Below are 17215 nucleotides of genomic sequence, written 5' to 3'. Positions count from 1 at the left end.
GAGGAGATTAGATAAGTGTCACCGGGATGTTAATAAATGAAGAGATGGGGGATAGAGAGTGAGATTGTGTTCGGAGGAGAGAGAGAGAGGGAGAGGATTTTAACAAAGCACAAAAGGATGATTTCACTCATGAGGGAAGTTGAGCGGAGAACGAACAGGAAGTCTTTCCCCTCAAGAGGAAACTAAGTGTAGTTACTGTAACAGCAAACTGACCTTGTGGCTTCTCTTGGAAAGGGAAGACAGACAGAGAGATAAACAGGAGCTCATACAGTATAGAGGATCACCCTCCAGTGCATACACACAAGCTCTCTCTCCCTCCCTTTCTCACTTTCTCTCTCACTCGCCCACTTACTCAGTATCGTTTCATCTCTCTCCCTCCCTCCCTCACACTCTCTCTCTCTCTCTCCCTCTCTCTCACACTCAGTCGCTGTGCTCTGACGGATGGGGATACACTGCCAAGGAGGACTTAGGGGCGAGAAGAGTGTGTTTCTTTTCTTCTCTGGTGTGTGTTTTCTTTCTCTTCCGCCTGGCTTCCCTCATGAGCTGTTAATTTCCAAAACCCCCGGTCCTGAGGATGAGGAGAATCTATTTGTGAAGAAGAAGAAGACGCAACAAAGGAAGAGGAAACAAGGAGCAACAGGGTGGTAAATTCTGCGAGCCGGGAGTCAGCGAAAAAGAGCTTTTCTTTTTCTACATGCTCGAACAAGGTTAGTGAGTAAAGCAGCTTATCTTTCAAAGAAACACTCTCTGTTTTGCACTCTTGTTCTTTGACTTTGTTGTCTTTAACAAGGCATTTCATATTCATGTGCTTTCCATCCCTGAGTGTCAGTTTAAGGCTTAAATGAAATGTCCTCACAGAGCAGTTTTCCAAATTGAGCAAAGTCCCCTGGTTGCATTTTTTTTACAGACATTACAGTAAAGCCTCCAGGTTTGTTACTGAAGTTTCACTCTAGGTCAACGCAAGCTGTGTAATTTCCCAAAGGTGTACAGTACGCTTCTCAGGTGGAGTCTCCTTCTTTGGCGAGGCAGCAGTGTGACAGAGAGAGAGAGAGAGTGCGCTGCAGGAAAAGGCGAGGACAGCTCGCTCTCATCCGCCGTCACTTTACACAGGAGGCAATTAAGCGAGATTGGCACCCGACTCTGCCGGTAACTTGGAAACAGGCGTGTGGGAGACGGATGGTGGCACTTGATAGAATTTAGAGGAGAGGGGAGCAGAGGAGGAAGGAGATTCCCTTTGTTCACTGACACAAAAGCCCTGCTCCTCTGTTGGAAATTTAGAAAAAAAAAAAAAAAACCCTCTCTCTCTCTCTCTCTGTGGAAACTGGCCCAGGGACAGCAGCTGTGAGGTGTGATGATTTTGCATGACAGTGAACATCGTTTTGAGTGTGTGTGTGTGTGTGTATTGCCAAGAACATGTGCATAAAAAGTCTGTTTGTGTGCTATGTGTGTGTCCATGCAAGCCACGAGGATAATACATCTCTAATGTATATTGGAGGTGGTGAGTCCTTATGTTTGGTTACCACAAGTGGAAGAAATTATTCACACTTTATGCCAGTTCAGACAACGGGAGAGGAGGAAAAAATGAATAAAAAACAGCATGCGCACCCACCCCTCTTTTGAAATATCGTGATACCTGGATGAACTATTGTGCAATTTCTGGAATGAATGGATGAGCGGTTGTGTAATTTATGCAATAAACGAGCTCCCCGAGGACTCCTTTGTTCGAGGCTGTATTTATTTAGAGTGTGTGATCGAAAAAAATTCAGCTTGAAACCAATAAAGACAAATTTTTGCTCACCATTAGTCACAAAGCCTTCCCGCTGCCATTTTTCAGCGTGGATAAGATAAGTGATAAGTGTGTCTGGGGACGCTGAGGTCGGCCTTTGCCTCCTGGTAACAAAGGCCTCTGAGGAAGCCTGCTGAGCGGGGAAGTATTTTAAAGATCGGCTGTGGAATTGGATTAAAAATGTATTGAAGTTAAAAAAAAAAGGATGCAGAACAGAGAGTCTCGTGCTCTCTGTGTAAACACAGATGGAGGCACACGGCGCAATTACTCTGAACTGTGTGTGTTTTGACACAAAAGGAGACGTATGGCGTGAGCCTAAGCCTTTGCATCCATTCATTTTGGTGACAGCAGAGTGTTGGTCTGCATTCAGCGGGACGTGTTTATACGAAAACCTCCGAAGTGAAGAATTAGCTGTAGAAAAAAAGGTCATCCAGCATCAGATTAGTGCAGTGACCGTCCTCGAATTGTGTTTAGTCTGGACTGTTCTTGTTTGTTCTCACCTCCACGGGATGTAAGTGAGGTCAGGACAGCAGAGTCTGACCATCAGTCATCAGTAGAAGACTGTTACCTGTGTCACCTTGTCTCATGCACTCAAAGTACTGCCTCACAGGGACAGTTATAGACTTTCCCTACTAGAGTCATTGACATTGAGAGGGTGTTGATGTCTGCTTGGTGCACACATTAACCTCGCACGTACGGTATTCACATTCACCCGAGGCGTATGCACACGCCAAACACACACACACTCTCACACTCCCACCAGGGGAGTGGAAGAAGAGAGAGGCGTTGTGACCGGTGGCTTGGCAGAAGCCCTCAAGGTGAACATTTTTGAGCAAAGGAGCATTTCCAATTCAGAACAGATGATCAAACCGGTGTTGAAAACCGCAGAGTAGCTGCCGGCACCAGATGCAGACAATCTTTTGGCAGAGGAAGAGTTTTTGGTTTCCCTGAGTCTCAAGCATAAAAGTCGGAAGGCGCAAAGCCGTGGTATCGTTATCGCACGGATGCCGCTTCTTATCACGGTCCAGATGAAGCAACAACACTGTCGGCTATACCGAGCAGCATTTTCTGTCATCACAAGCGCACCTAATCTAGCCTATTATCTAGACGTATCAAGAGTGCAGACAACATCGGTTATTTAGGACCGAGCGCAAACTGAAAGCGTGTTTCATGGTGAGACTGGAGTGTGTCCGCAGGTTATCACACACAAACAGAAGACCAAGAGCTGAACACTTTGTCAGCCAAGTAACTGCATGTTCCCCCAATGCAAAAACAGAGTTATACACACAGACAGAAAGCTAAACACCTACCACTTGTCACTTACGTACAGCTACACAACAGTGTCACTAAGCATCTATTAGAGTAATAGCTCTTACATAAACCTTTCTTTGCCTCCCACCCACTGGAATCTAAATAAATACATATAGACTGAATTTGGCCAGAAAAACATGACACCCATCCTCGAGTGTGCCACCACTGCTATACTTTTTTTGTCCACAAGGGGCAGACAGGCTAACCATAATCAAACTAACTGGATTTATTTGAGCTATACCACCTGAAGTTTGATTGCCTGCTGCACCCCCCTCCTTCCCTCTAACCCTCTGCTAAGCTTGTTTGCTTTAAACTTTTACTGCTGTTCTGACCCGCAGTCCGTTTACATAATGCTTTTCTTATCAAAGTGCAGCTGCAAACCTACGGCATACTGCCTGTTTGACCTTCATAAATAAATGGAGAACAATCGACGGGCGGTTTAGTGTGCCACATGAGCCCGGCCGGTGGAGAGCGCGGCCACTTGTCCAAACCACAAAGATTTACACATAGAAACAAGATACTGAAATTTAGCACTTTTTATTTGCTGTTTGATGCTTTATGTGCTAGTGAAAGCTGAAGAGATAGACACTAAACTGAGAGAGAGATGCATGGGGCGCCAGCTCTACCAGGTCAGCTACCAAGGTGCCCAAATTTTTCACTTTTTTATGAAACAATCAGCTACCAAGGTGCCCAAATTTTTCACTTTTTTATGAAACAATCCAGTTATTAAGGCTGCAATGACTTAATTTTCATTACTGATGACCTGGTTTAGTCCAAAAATGTCAGGAAATAGTGACAAATGTCTCACAATTTTCTAGATTGCTTGTTTAGTCTAGCCAACAGCCATAAACCTATAGATAGATATTCACTTAACCGTCACATAAGATAGAGCGGAGAAAACAAGTTTAGAAGCTGGAACAAGTGAGTCTATGATATTTTTTGCTTTGATAAATACTAATTAATCAATCGCTAAATTGGGGCAGATTTATTTTTGGACAAGCGATTAATCAAAATTCAAGGCTAATTATCATATGGCAGTTTGAATGTTGTTTTGAATGTGACTAATGATGTTACCATAACTCAGAGACAGGAATTTTCTGACATTAGGAGCCGGACTGGAGGCCAACCATAACATAGTTTGACTCAAACTGACCTCAGACCAGCTACAGTAGTTCAGGTGGACTCGAGTACAGTGAGTTCAGATGGAAGTGCCGACGTGAAGGCCACAGGAAGTGGAATATTTCTTATGTTTATTAGGGTTGGATGATCTTTTGGAGATGGAGTCCAACAAGGAGATACCACATCTATACAGAACAAAGGTTTTTATCTGACCTTCTGAGTGCTCATCCCACCAAAAACCATATTGAACAGTTTCTAACTGAGAGCATAACTCATTAATAACACCAGCAGCAGCCATGGCAGCTAAATAATTACATTACCCAAAATAAATAGCAGCGTGTAGTCGCTCTGTGCACACAGAACAGTCTTGTTTTCTGATCTGCGGTGCAGAAAACTCGGCGATTATAACAATGGCGTGTCTGTTGTCGTGACATCTCTCTCTTGGGGGTTCACACCGAGTTCCCCTGCCCTGGGCTTGGCTGTGTGTGTGTGTGTGTGTGTGTGTGTGTTTTTGTTTTGTGTGCGCTTTAATTTACAATGCACATGTGCTTGTGTGCTGTGTGAGTTAGAATATCAGTGTGTGTGTGTGTGTGTGTGTGTGTGTGTGTGCGCACATGTCCATAGTTACGTCTATGTGTGTGAGCGGGGAATAGAAAGAGAGAGAGAGAGAGAGAGAGAGACAGGCTGACAGAAGCGGGTTCCTTGATGAAGCGTTGACGTTGCCTTTGATGCAGGCTTCCCTCTCTATATCAGATCCCACTGAACAGATGATAATCTAGCAGAGGCCTGTAGAGTGAATCACACACACACATACTGTACACACACACACGCACACACACTGTCTCTATTCATCAGCTGTATACATCCGCTCTCGCTCCATGTGGGCCCTGTGTACTTCAATGCTGCTGTAACCATTAGATGCCAGAGGCAGAAAGCAAGCTAGCACTTTGTCCCATTATACTGTCAATGGTAATATCTGTATCCTGCGCCACGTGGTAACTTTATGCATCCTGACCCCCTTTGGGCGTACTGTAACACGTCTGTTCTCAGCAGCCGCAAGAGTCAAAACAAGAACACAGCGGCATTTTTTACTCTTGCTTGTTTTCAGCTGATAAAACAGCCCGTTAAACCTTTTCATTATATCCAAAAGTCAAAATGTCGGGGCGCCTTTATTTGTGCTCTCCTCTTTCAGGTGTATATGTACATTGCTTTGAACCTTGTTGCTCTGTTTTTTTTTATTTTTTATTATTGGCATCAGAAAAGTATTTCCACCTCATGTGCAGCGACTGAAATGTGAAGCTGACGGAATAATCAAATAACGAACAAGCTGTTGAAATTCAGGCACAGGTTCACCCGGTGGCTGTTGAATATTAATTCGCTGTTTGCTTTGTGCCTTCGTGTGTGTGTGTGTGTGTGTGTGTCTGGTCAACAGAAACACAAAGAGAAAATGCATTGATTCAAACTCCTTTGAGGCTCTTGTAGTATTGACCCAGCTGAAACTGTTAAATCACAGATGACTGATCATTCATGAGTGGGGAAAAAAAAAATGAATACTTGAGGGATGGGCAAATATTTACTGGTGTGGGCTCATTATGCAAATTAGTATGTATCTGTATTGTTCATTCCCAAGCGTAAATAACAAGCTCCATCCGTGTTGTACTTGTCAATATAATCAGCTCCTCAACACTTCTCAAAAACCTTAATTGAGGGAAGGAAGGTCAGGGGTCTCATCTCGAGGGTTTTTTTTTTAAAAAAAAAAAGAGAAAACACTCTACGCATAACCGTAATATCGACATATTGATGTTTTAATCTTTATGCATGACTCTGTTTTCTCACTGACCACCACTCAATTCTCATTATTTGGCGTACCAGTGCCTGACCTGTGACCAGAGCAGCTATTCCACACGGCCTCCTCTTTGACTTGTGTTTAACCTTTAGTTAACATGTTCCACTACATCACCTCATAGATCAGTGTGACTAGTGATGAGTGGAAACTTGTAATGATCAGCATCAGGTTTTGTTTTTATGGCTGATAGAGGAGTAAAATGTCGGGTACATCCTTACTTTATACAAGTTTTGCAACTTGCAGCAACTGAAGTTACTGGTGTCACATTTTTCAGCTGTTTTGCAGGCCAAAACACAGATTTAGCTTTAATTGGTGGTATAACTCCTCGTTTAGAGAGAGAGCAACTGACAAGTATGTTTGTGCAGTGCAGTACTGCATGTGAGGACATAAAAAGAAATATCTGGTGTATATAATGTAAAGCACTGCACATAAAAAAAGCAGGACAACATCAGTAAATAAGCTTTACACCTCCAAATCCAAAGCAGACTAACTTCCATATAAAGACATACGTCTCACTGACCTTACCCTATTGAGGTGTGCTACGGAGAAAACAGATGTGAGTGACGGAGGAGATGCGCGGGGGGTGGACGAGAAGATAAATGTCAATGTCAGACACTGGACGTTGATTACAGAGCTGGAGGTGCAGCAGAGACTCTGTCACTTTGGCTCAGCCTTGCAATGCAGTGCAAAAAGCTTTTATCGCCAGATAAAAGGAACGTGTCGAGGTAACGGTTTAAATGCATTAACGGTGTCAACGAGAAGCGAGAGGACTGAAGGAGCAGCTGGGCACCTACCACTCTCTTAGCATTTAAGATACTTGCTTTATTGTTGTGCGAACTTCATTGAAGTGCTTCTAGTTTGTGTCAAATTTAGAAATTGTGTCATCGGATTTTGTGTGTTCGGCAGTTTTCCTGGATGAATCACCAATGAAAAATGCTTTCTGGGCATGAGAGTTTATACTTGATCCTCATGAACAGTATGTATGTAAAAAAATAGTAACTCTATTTCAATACTGGCTTTTTACCTGCTTAATGCACCACTAGGTAATGTACGGTGAGTTTTCACTAAAAAACAGCTGGCTGCTGCAGAAAGAAAGCAACGTTAAAAGTGGTGAAAGTGAACCAAAACAGTAAAGTTGCGGGCTGGACAACTAAACAAAGAGCTGAAACTCATTATGAAGTCCTGTAAAGCCAAGGGGGAGCTGGGAATTTGGGTGATAATGTAATTTGATATACATCGTTGTTATATAAAGCCGACTCCGACTGTGAGATACAGCTGAAAGCTCAGAAAACTGGTTAGTGGACATTTGAGGGAATATTATCTTGTTATACTAATCCTATTTTAGACATATTTACATTATTTTTGACATAAAGATGGAAACGGGTTATTAAAATGCAACGTTTACTATCAACAAAAACCACATAAAACCTCTGCCTTCATTACTGGACACGGCCTCTGAGCCAGTAGTAGTCGGGGGTAAATCTGTGGGGGTTGTTGTCCTTGCTCAAAACAATGTATTATTTCTATTTTCTCTTTTCTTTGCTGGTGTCGGACCTCATCATTAAAACAGAATTCACAGCGCCATTGTTATTAGGCATGAAAAGCATGAATGTGGATAAAAGCTGTGTGTGTCTGTGGGAGATTGCCTCTTAAGTCAGCTGCTATGTATGTGTGCGTGAACATTTGCCTACATAGTGAAGCCCTAAACACATGTGCTCACTATGCTGAGAGAAAAACATGTTATATAAAGACACACAATAATCCATGAGTCATTACGGGTTCAAATGACAGTAATTTTTGATTCACCGTGCAATATAATGGCTCACTTATTATCCCTCTTTCCAATAACGACTAATGATTTAAATAGACGTGATAATCACGTCCACATTTTATCAGTGAATAACAGCAGGTAACTCTGCTATTGTTCATTTCGATAATGACGAAAAATCAATCCGCAATCGCAGAAATCAGCTCAAAAGAACCTTTTGAAGTTGAGCCTTCAGAGCTTTTAGCACAATGTTGTAATATTAGAGCTTAAGAGTTGAACTCAGTGGCATTCAGGGAGCATTTCAGGACATAATAGGAAGTTATTATTCACAGAAGACCCGCCAAACTTATGCAAACCGAGGTGAGTTCACTCGCCGTGGGTCAAATCCAGGACAGCCTCGTTAATGAGGTGCAATCCCACTATGATGGCCAGTCAACCAACACTTCCAATAATGATTGCTGGAGCAGCCCACAAACGGTTCCTTGCATTTTAAGGTTTTTTCCTAACAGGCCATATAAACCGGCTGCCAAAAGACCATTAGTGTTTGGATGTGGAGCAGTGTGGAGTATTATCCGTTCTCATCTGAGGTATTATTGGCAGTATGACGTGAGGGTGTCTTGTGACCCTTGTTGCCCTCGGTGACCTCTAAGACCTCAAGGTGTGTGAGAGCTCTCCAGGTCGCTGCAGTGTATCTGTCTTTGCTATTTCGGGGGGGGGGTTAGTTGCGTGCGGTTTGGTGTTAAACATGTTAAAACAGACTCTTGCTCAGGAAGGTTATCTGAGGGTAAGCTCACACCCTCCTCTGTGTTCAATGTGCTACTTTTGGATCGGACACTCTCGTAAAAGCGGAGTTGGATTTTTTTCCCTCCAACTTTATTTCTATTGATGTTTTCAGACAGTGCAAGTAGCACGATGCATGTAAAGGAATAGGGTCTTCCAATGGCACGTGTATAGGTTGGATACATCTTCAAGTGGTTTACATATGATCAGACTGTAGTCTTTATACAGTCTTTTGTTGCTGCAGTCATTCCTGCATGATAGCTTTTTAGTGTTAGCAGCCAAAAGTCTTTTAAAAGTAATATTCATCCTGTGCCATGAGTTCATTCAGGTTTATTCAGGTAAAATGTGGCCAAATATGTCCACTATATCTTTATCAATCTCATGCCAGTATGAAAAATACAATGTAATACATTTCTGTGCAAGGCAAAGAGCGTAACCATACACCAAAGCGATCAAACTACACCTCAGATTACTTTTTAATAATTCAGGCTTCTTTGCTGTTGGCTTAATTGAAATTAAATACAGTGAGATAACTGTTGGATCACTCCGAATATTATATTTTTAAGCGCCAACTTTTAGTCTAGTGTTGCCTAACAACCATGGTGGTCTCTGGAAAACCATTAATGCATGCCAAAGGGGGAGACAACAAAGCTTTTAGCTGCAGTTATGTCATGCATTACTGTCCCATGTCATGATTTTCTCTTTCTTCATTTTTGAAATTCCCATCGGGCTATTTGTCTGCTGATGGAAGCTATTTTAAATCCAGGGTCAGGAGGATGATGATGGGGAACATTTCCAAGAGAAACCAACTGAGCCCAGGGTGGGGTGTTAAAGCAAATCCAAACAAACAACGCTGGCCTGTGTCTGGGAGATACTGTCATGTCTGTCTGCATCACAGACAACGAATAGACCCAAGGATATGTCTTGCAAACCCAGGAGCCAAAACAAGTCCAGTTATTCTGCATGAGTCACAGTCCCACTACCAAAGAAAACTGAATTTGAGTGCCAAAGCGCTGATGTGATGACAGATGAGGCCTCTGCGTAGCCTACAGGCACCTCAAACCTCGATGGAACTGCGAGTGTTGGGAGCTGCTGTGGAACAATTCCTGAAAGGCTTTCTGTGGCCTTCAAAGTGATTTAACAGCTAATGTATCTCTGTGACATTTAGCAGCCAAACTCAACAACACCCAATCCTCCGAGTCGCTTGATCAAAGCGAAACTCCGGGAACACCTAAAGCTTATTTTCATAAGTTAATCTTTGTATGAACTGATGAATTGTATTGTCAATAGTTGCCCAGAGTGACAATTTAAATAACTTATCATGTCAAGCCAGCAGTCAATAGCTAAAGATATTTAAAAACATATTCAGAAAAGCTACTGTGGACCTTGTGACGAGATCAGTTTCAGTCAAGAACGAAATTTCAGTGAAGTGCTGAGAAAAATGAATATTTGATCATCTGTAACTGTGATTCTCGTCCTTTTTTTGCTTGTGAACCCTTATTTGAAGTAATGTATACTTGTGACCCCTTGTCAGAGCATTTCTATTCAAGGTTCACGTTGTCTAAGGATTTATCAATAACCCTAAAGTCCCTTGCAAAGGCTCATCAATAGAGCTGGATTCATTAATGCTGCATCACATGGAAGAAGGATCTGTGTAGATGCGTCCATTATAATACGACTGGGCTCCAAAAATCTCCATCCTCCAACTGAGATCTTGATTACATAATGAATTCAACCTATTAGACTCCAGTAGCTGTCTCATTATACAGTAAGTCTCTCTCTCTCTGTCTCTCTCTCTCTCCACATGCATATATTTACTGCCGAGCAAAAAAATGACTGAAGAAAGATTTGCCCTGTTAAATTCTCGTTTGGTCAAGAATAGACTTTCATCCTGTCAGCTACTGGATATTAATCACTGCAGAGTTTGGATGTTATAATTACCTGCTGCTGTGTGGTTAAAAAAAACAAAAAAACCCTGTAAGAACATGTATCAGATTATTTTCCCATCACCTCTATACTTGTGATATTAGGTGTTCACTGAAGTTGAAATGAGGCTGGAGCGGTGTAGCACGGGTGAAATGAGCTGAGAAAGCTGAGATCTGTTAGGAAGCACTGCTGGGGGAGGTTTATTTCCCCCTCAGATGGATGCTGATATCCTCTGTGGAAATATCAACTCACAGAGAGTTTCTCCACAGTGGATTGCTTTTAACAACGTGATGCTGCGCTGCCAGTTCTACAAGGTATTACCAAAACTATCAATATATATATATATGTGTGTGTAAGCAGACAAATACCTCTAATGTTTTCCTGTCTGCCGTTGAATAATGGGTGTGAGACAAAGTGAAGAAGGAGGCAGAATGGTTTCCATCAACACGACATCTCTCAGCAGGTAGAAACACAGCAAGCCAGCAGCAGATGCACGTTTGATTGCAGCCTTTTCTCTCCTCTTCCGCTTGTGTTAGGCTAACAAACCATTACCAAGTCAAAAACAGAAACAGACCACCCATGCAGCAAGGTGGCTTGCGCTGCACAATGGCTGAGTTTCCATACTGGCCAAACTCTCCATGACAAGCTCTATGGCAACCCCGCTGTGTTATTCTCCCTTTTTTTTACTACACTGTGGGTGTTAATTATTAAATGTTACATTGTTTCCCATATCTTCAGTGACGTAAACATCTCCCAAGTAACATCACGCCACCAGACCAAAACATGTTGCTGCCTCTGGGCTTTATTTAGAATATTTGATCTGGAAAATGTCTGATCATATAAACCCAAGGAGAGCCTATGCCCATCAGTCAAATTTATGTTGAGTTCTGCAGCTCTGAGCTTGTAGACATTACTCTGACAGTGCTTCATCAGTGTGTAATGAAAAGATGCCTCATCTGTTTTATTGTAGATAACAGTACAATAATAATAGAGACATTTAGTCATGAGTTTTTCTCAGTATTTCTTGTGTAATATGTTTCCTGAATGATCAATTTAAATTCTACCTGTTGCTACATTAACTGCAAAGATCAATCAACAGGTTTTGTTCTTAAAAATCAGAGTCGTGAGGGAGCATTTGTTAAAGCTTTGAGGGCAATAAAAAAATAAAAAATTGACATTCACAGAATTGCATTTCCGTGTTGTCTGTCAGTATTAAACAGAACAAATTTTAATCAGCATCATGCAGCCTAGCGTTAAATCTGGTGAGAGTCTGGCTGGCACAGAAGGCTTGTAAAGGGTCTCCACATAATGCATAATACAAAAACAAAAACAGCTGTGAAAAGTTAACTCTTAACAGTAAATCATGTTCCAGTGATGTTTACAGTAAGTTTAACTGCTCTTGACCTGAAGTAAACTTCTTTGGTGAATTCCAGCTGTAAGAAAACATGATCCTCTCAAGTGTTGGTCCCTGGTAGTGTTGCTCTTCTGTCTTAATTGTGTGTGTGCATGGTTTATGTTTCTCTGTATGTTTTATCCCTTGGGCAGATTGGCAACTGGTCAAGCATGTCTCTGGATCGTCATATGTAAAGCCTGTTAAGTAGATCGGGTCAAAATTAGATAGCGTTTCTTGGTCAGTGTGATAAATTCTGATTTTTCAGCTATAAATAACTGTCTCCAGCCCTTTGTTATCATACATGACATTGATCCCGTATGTAAACAATCTTTTTAAATTGTGAAAATAGATCTCTGTAATCAAATCACTGCTCTGTTTGGGCAGATAAGTATCATAAATGCATTGTGGAGAAAATTTGATTTCTGGCTTTCACCCAGTGTTTGCTGGAAAACGTTCACAGATCCAGCTGTGCTGTACAGGAAAGATATAGAGAGATATGAATATTTATATATTTTCATTTCAAACAGTTCAACGTTGTGTTTATGTTGCAATGAAATCCATTGGCGGTGCTTTAAGACTGTCTTAAAGTTACAGTGTTTTGGGTATTTCGGGCTTCTATTTTCAGAATAAGACAGGCATGGAATATAATATTCAAAACTATGTTTTCATGCATGTATAATCCAGAATCCAGAAACCAGAAAATAATAATCTTTTTGGTTTTGTTACTTAAAAATAGCAGGGGCGGGTCCTCTTTCATGGAGGCCGCCATGTTCTACAGTAGCCCAGAACGGACAAACTAAATACTGAGTCTAAACACACGCCTTTGTTGTAGTGTTGTTTTTCCTTTACACTAGGAAGGCAAAGGTTATGTGAGGAGATTGCAATGCAGCGATAACACCATTAGATACAACAAAATCCTGGACACTGGACCTTTAAAGCAACATTGCATAGAAATTAGTGATTTAGTGCAATACCACTGTCATAAATTTGGACAGTTATGGACAACAAAAGACAGCAACCAGCTAATATTACTTACTAGTCTAATGACATGAAGCCCAGCTCCGCGTCTGTCTTTAAACCTTTTATAATACGAAGCTCTCACCACCAACTAAAGTTAGTCCCAGATTATTTATCTTCTTAGCTTCCTCCGTCTACATCCCCTTTGGTGTTTTTACCTCTGCCATTACGTCAATAGACGTGCTGCTGCCCACTCACCCAGCTCCACTCCCCCCGTCTGCACTCCCAAAAGCCCTGCGGGTGTGAAAACCTCCTCTGCAAAGTGGTCTGAAACGCCTGTGGTACAAACATGAACCCTCCCCAGTGCTCTGACCTCTCAGGCCAGCTAACGAACTGAACTAACACCAGCTGACATTAGCATTAAAGCATTAAATAACAGAAACTATAGTCCAAAGAAAACTGTGAATCACAGAGAGTTGATGCGATATGGAGCAGCCAGAAGCCATCAGAGAGAAAACTAGAAACATTTTCTTGATTAAATATTATCCAGTTTCAGCAAAACAATTGAAATAGTTGGTGGTGTGCGACTTAGTGCCGTAAAGCATTACGTACTTCCAAAAAAAGGTGTTCAGGTTCAGAGTGAGAACGACAGAGACACCATTCACCCGATTATATGCAAAAGCAGCATCAAATGATTTAAAATTCATTATTTTATGATAGAAAAGTACAAAATTACACAGTGTTGCTTTAATATGGATTTGATCTTGTGATGTCCATACCTCCACACATTTACCAGCAGTCACCGCCTCAGGCTGCTTCTCTCTCAACTCACTGACAGCTGTGCTGCACACAATCCAGTCCTCTGTCCCGGTAATGATCATCAGATCACAGCTCTGAGTCTGCCGTCATGGGCCCACCCACTAATGGTTCGCTGAAGGGCTTCCGAGTGAAGCTCTAATATCATCAAAAGTGAATGAATCCCAATTTATTAGGATGACAGTCAAAGGGAGCATCAAGTTTGGGCAGCAGAATACTGATCAGTACTTGGATGCGACCCCATCGGCAGATACAAGATGCAGTCACTTTGTTAGTGCACACTAGTCTCTTGTTGTTAAACTGTACTTAAATCCCAATGCTCACAAACTTATGTGTTTTATGGTGATTGATAATGCACATTAACACGGATTCAGACCAGCGTAGCGACAGAGAGCGCAGCGAGGAAAACACAAACCTAATAAGGTGCATAAATATCCAACCGCTATCATCCGCAGGATAAAAAGGTTATGTGAATACTCAACATGACAGGCCTAAATATAAAGTTAAGCTTTAGAGACGGAGAATTGCATGTCGGGTTCATGCCTTTACAAACTTGAAAGCTTCGCACATAAAAGACATTTCAATCCAGAATAAATAAATAATGATTTTGAGAAAGCATAATAATAACGTGTCACAGACTTTGAAGTTAATGTTTGGACAAAAATCAAACTTGGACAAAAATGTCCATGAGATCGCATATCACTGTGTGTAATCTCCAAATAGCCCAGAATCTTCTTCCGCTGCTCTTTCCCTCATCAAACCACTGACAGATTCGGGTCTCCTGCTGTGTTGTGATGAAAAGTCTACTGTTAGGATTCACAGTGGCTGCTGCAGTAATTGGTCACTTAATATTTCCTTCTTCATTCAGGCAACAATACTGAGTAACGTGTATACATATAAACGAGCTCTGTGCTTTTGCTTAACCCACAAGTCTGTAAATTTTTCAGATATTCTCTCCCGTAACAGCCTTTACATTCACTCTGAGAGTGGCAACCCTTGGTTGTCATGGATCTTTATATATATTTTAGTTTGATCTCAGACATAAGTAAGTAGCGAGACCCTCCATCTGTGGTGCATGTCTGTTCAGCAGGGCGTCATGTTCTATTTTCAGTCCCGGGGAAGCTATGCACTGCGTACTATGCTGTGTGTGTGCCTGTCTGCATGCATGGCTGTGTATTTACAGTACACGTTCTGCTTCACTACCAACAGGCTCATTACACAAACCCTTCACATTCTCTTCTTCCTTGCAAACAAACCCAGTGCTGCGATGAAGTGAACCTTGCCCTTTTGTTGCCCGTGCAACACGGGGAGTAATGTGACAATGATGTGACTAACACGTGCAAAACAACCGAGGGAAGAAAGAATCGTGTATACACAGCAAAGCCCTTGTAAAAGACCGCTGCAGTAGGACGGAAGGACTCTGTTTGAAGGGGGATTTGAGAGGATGGGAATCCCTCATCGTGCTGCACATGTTGTCATCTGGCAGTACACTGAAGATCTCACCAGGAATAAAAAAGATTGGGGGGAAAAACCATATGAAATGCCACTCTAACAAGCCTCCTGGGACCTCAGCTGCCTGGCTTTTCTGAGGAGGGAACAGCTTGTCTGATCTAAAATGCTTTAAACACTCCAACAGAAACAGCCTGCTGTGTTCCACATACATATTCTGTGCATTAGATCCATAGTAGGAGCTTTGTATTTCGGTTCCGATCGTGTGCAGCCAAACATGGTAACATGCAGAAAAACTGACAGGGATGAGAATTCTCAGAAGTGTTTAGTTCCCTCCAATATATTTGTTTATACACAGAGGCACATATTTTTTTTCAGTAATGACTTGACTTCACATTCATGTGGTTACAACCCATATTTAGAAGCAGTTAGAGGCTACAGCTCACATAGAGTAAATACAAATAAGTTTTCTCTTAGGGGTGTTGTCAGGAAGAAAGGGAAAGGAAGTATGGGTCTTCAAGGGTCGCCTCACATTGCATCGCTGCAGATTTCAGGTTTAAACAAGACAGATCACTGTGATCTGTTGAGAAACATATTCATATTCAACATTTTTCAGATCAATCATCAGGTTCAGACTGCTTATCTTTTTAGGATAAGGTAGGATGGGTTTAGTCAGGATTCCCATGAGTGCATTTTGGGTTCAGATCCTGAATTTTGGACCCTCGAATTTGGACCTCTGCATTTGTGACTTTGTAAATATAACAAGCAATCAACCATGTTTGCTTTCTGCGTGGATTAGCCAGGTGAGCACACACGTGAAAGCTGTGAAAATGTCAAGGACGCCTGTCTCCACATTCTTCACGCCCTACCTCAACCAGTTCTCTTCTCGACAGAGGAGTCAGATGTCTGTTTATTTGCTTTCGCGACTTCATTCGCTGCGGTTGAAAAAGGCGGCCATAGGCCAGCTAATGTAAACCCTGATGGGTGCTTTGTGTGCAGCCTGTAAATCCAATATTTTTTTCATGATGTAGCTCATTGCTGATCTCTTTATCATCTCCTCGTCACTATGACAACCACATTACCACTTCAAAGGTTTCTCTATTTTTCTTTTGCATGTCTGACCTGACGAACAATGTATTATCTTGAGAAAGTGTATAGCTTTAGGCTTTCTTTTTTTTTTTTGGTAGAATCTTTGTTGTACACATAAATAAAGTGATGCCAAAACAGCGTGAAAATAGTACAAACAGTAGACAGTGGTGATGCACCATTAAACTGGATGCGATCGATCATTCTTTTCCATCAAAAGAAAGGGTAGACCATTGATGGCCTCCTATACATCCCTGTTGTTGCTCTTTACATGTAGTTTCTATCCTGCTGTCAGCTGCTGTCGACCTTTCAATAATTCAGGACTCGTGCTTTGGAATATCTTCCACGCTGCTTCTGCAGTGAGGATGCTTAGCTTTCTTTGCACAAACTTGCAGCTAAATCCCTCCGCGGGTTGGGAGGGTCAAAGGCAGATGCTGGTACTTTAGTTTAAAATGAATTCATGTCATAAATATAGAAGGGGTAGATTTTATGGTTTCGAGGAGCAAAATACATTTTCCAGACCGTTTGATATCCTCTTTAAGACTTGTGCAGACATCTAGCTTTGGTGTCTTCCATTTCAGTCTCTCCTAAAAATTTTGCCGTTATCATCCACGTTTTTCGTCCCACGCTTGTTTCAATTTTGCCGTTATCATCCACGTTTTTCGTCCCACGCTTGTTTCATCTGTCACATGTGGCTGACACTGATAAGAGCTTCAAAGTCACATTCAACTGCAAGGTGTTTCTCACATTAACTTTGTGACACCGCCGCCAAATGTGAATGGCTCACTGACAGAGTTTATAAGAAATTACCATAAACATCACCTTCTCAAGGGACGGGAACCGTTTATGTGTCATTTCTTCTGGTACCAGAATAGAAATCAAGAACAGAAGCAAGCCGAATGTGCAGCCACTCCATTAATCTCACTTAGCATCACTGGACGCACAGCTTTGAATAAATGTACAGTCGGAGGAGAACTC

At 41.9% G+C, this 17215-nt stretch overlaps 1 protein-coding gene across 2 annotated transcripts in view; it reads left to right on the top strand.

Annotated features, from left to right (window-relative positions):
• The first annotated feature begins 387 nt into the window (after positions 1-387).
• shisal1b (shisa like 1b) overlaps positions 388-17215 on the top strand; it is a 35396-nt gene continuing 18568 nt past the window's right edge. The window contains exon 1 of one of the 2 annotated variants that reach the window (XM_019275917.2): positions 388-707. The gene's annotated coding sequence lies outside the window, so the exon portion shown is untranslated. The remainder of the gene's footprint in view (positions 708-17215) is intronic. The other variant, XM_019275922.2, reaches the window with a different exon arrangement.

This window comes from Larimichthys crocea, chromosome XXI (genome assembly GCF_000972845.2).
Source record: "Larimichthys crocea isolate SSNF chromosome XXI, L_crocea_2.0, whole genome shotgun sequence".
Classification (NCBI taxonomy): Eukaryota; Metazoa; Chordata; class Actinopteri; family Sciaenidae; genus Larimichthys; species Larimichthys crocea.
This window is presented reverse-complemented; position numbering and strand designations above follow the sequence as displayed.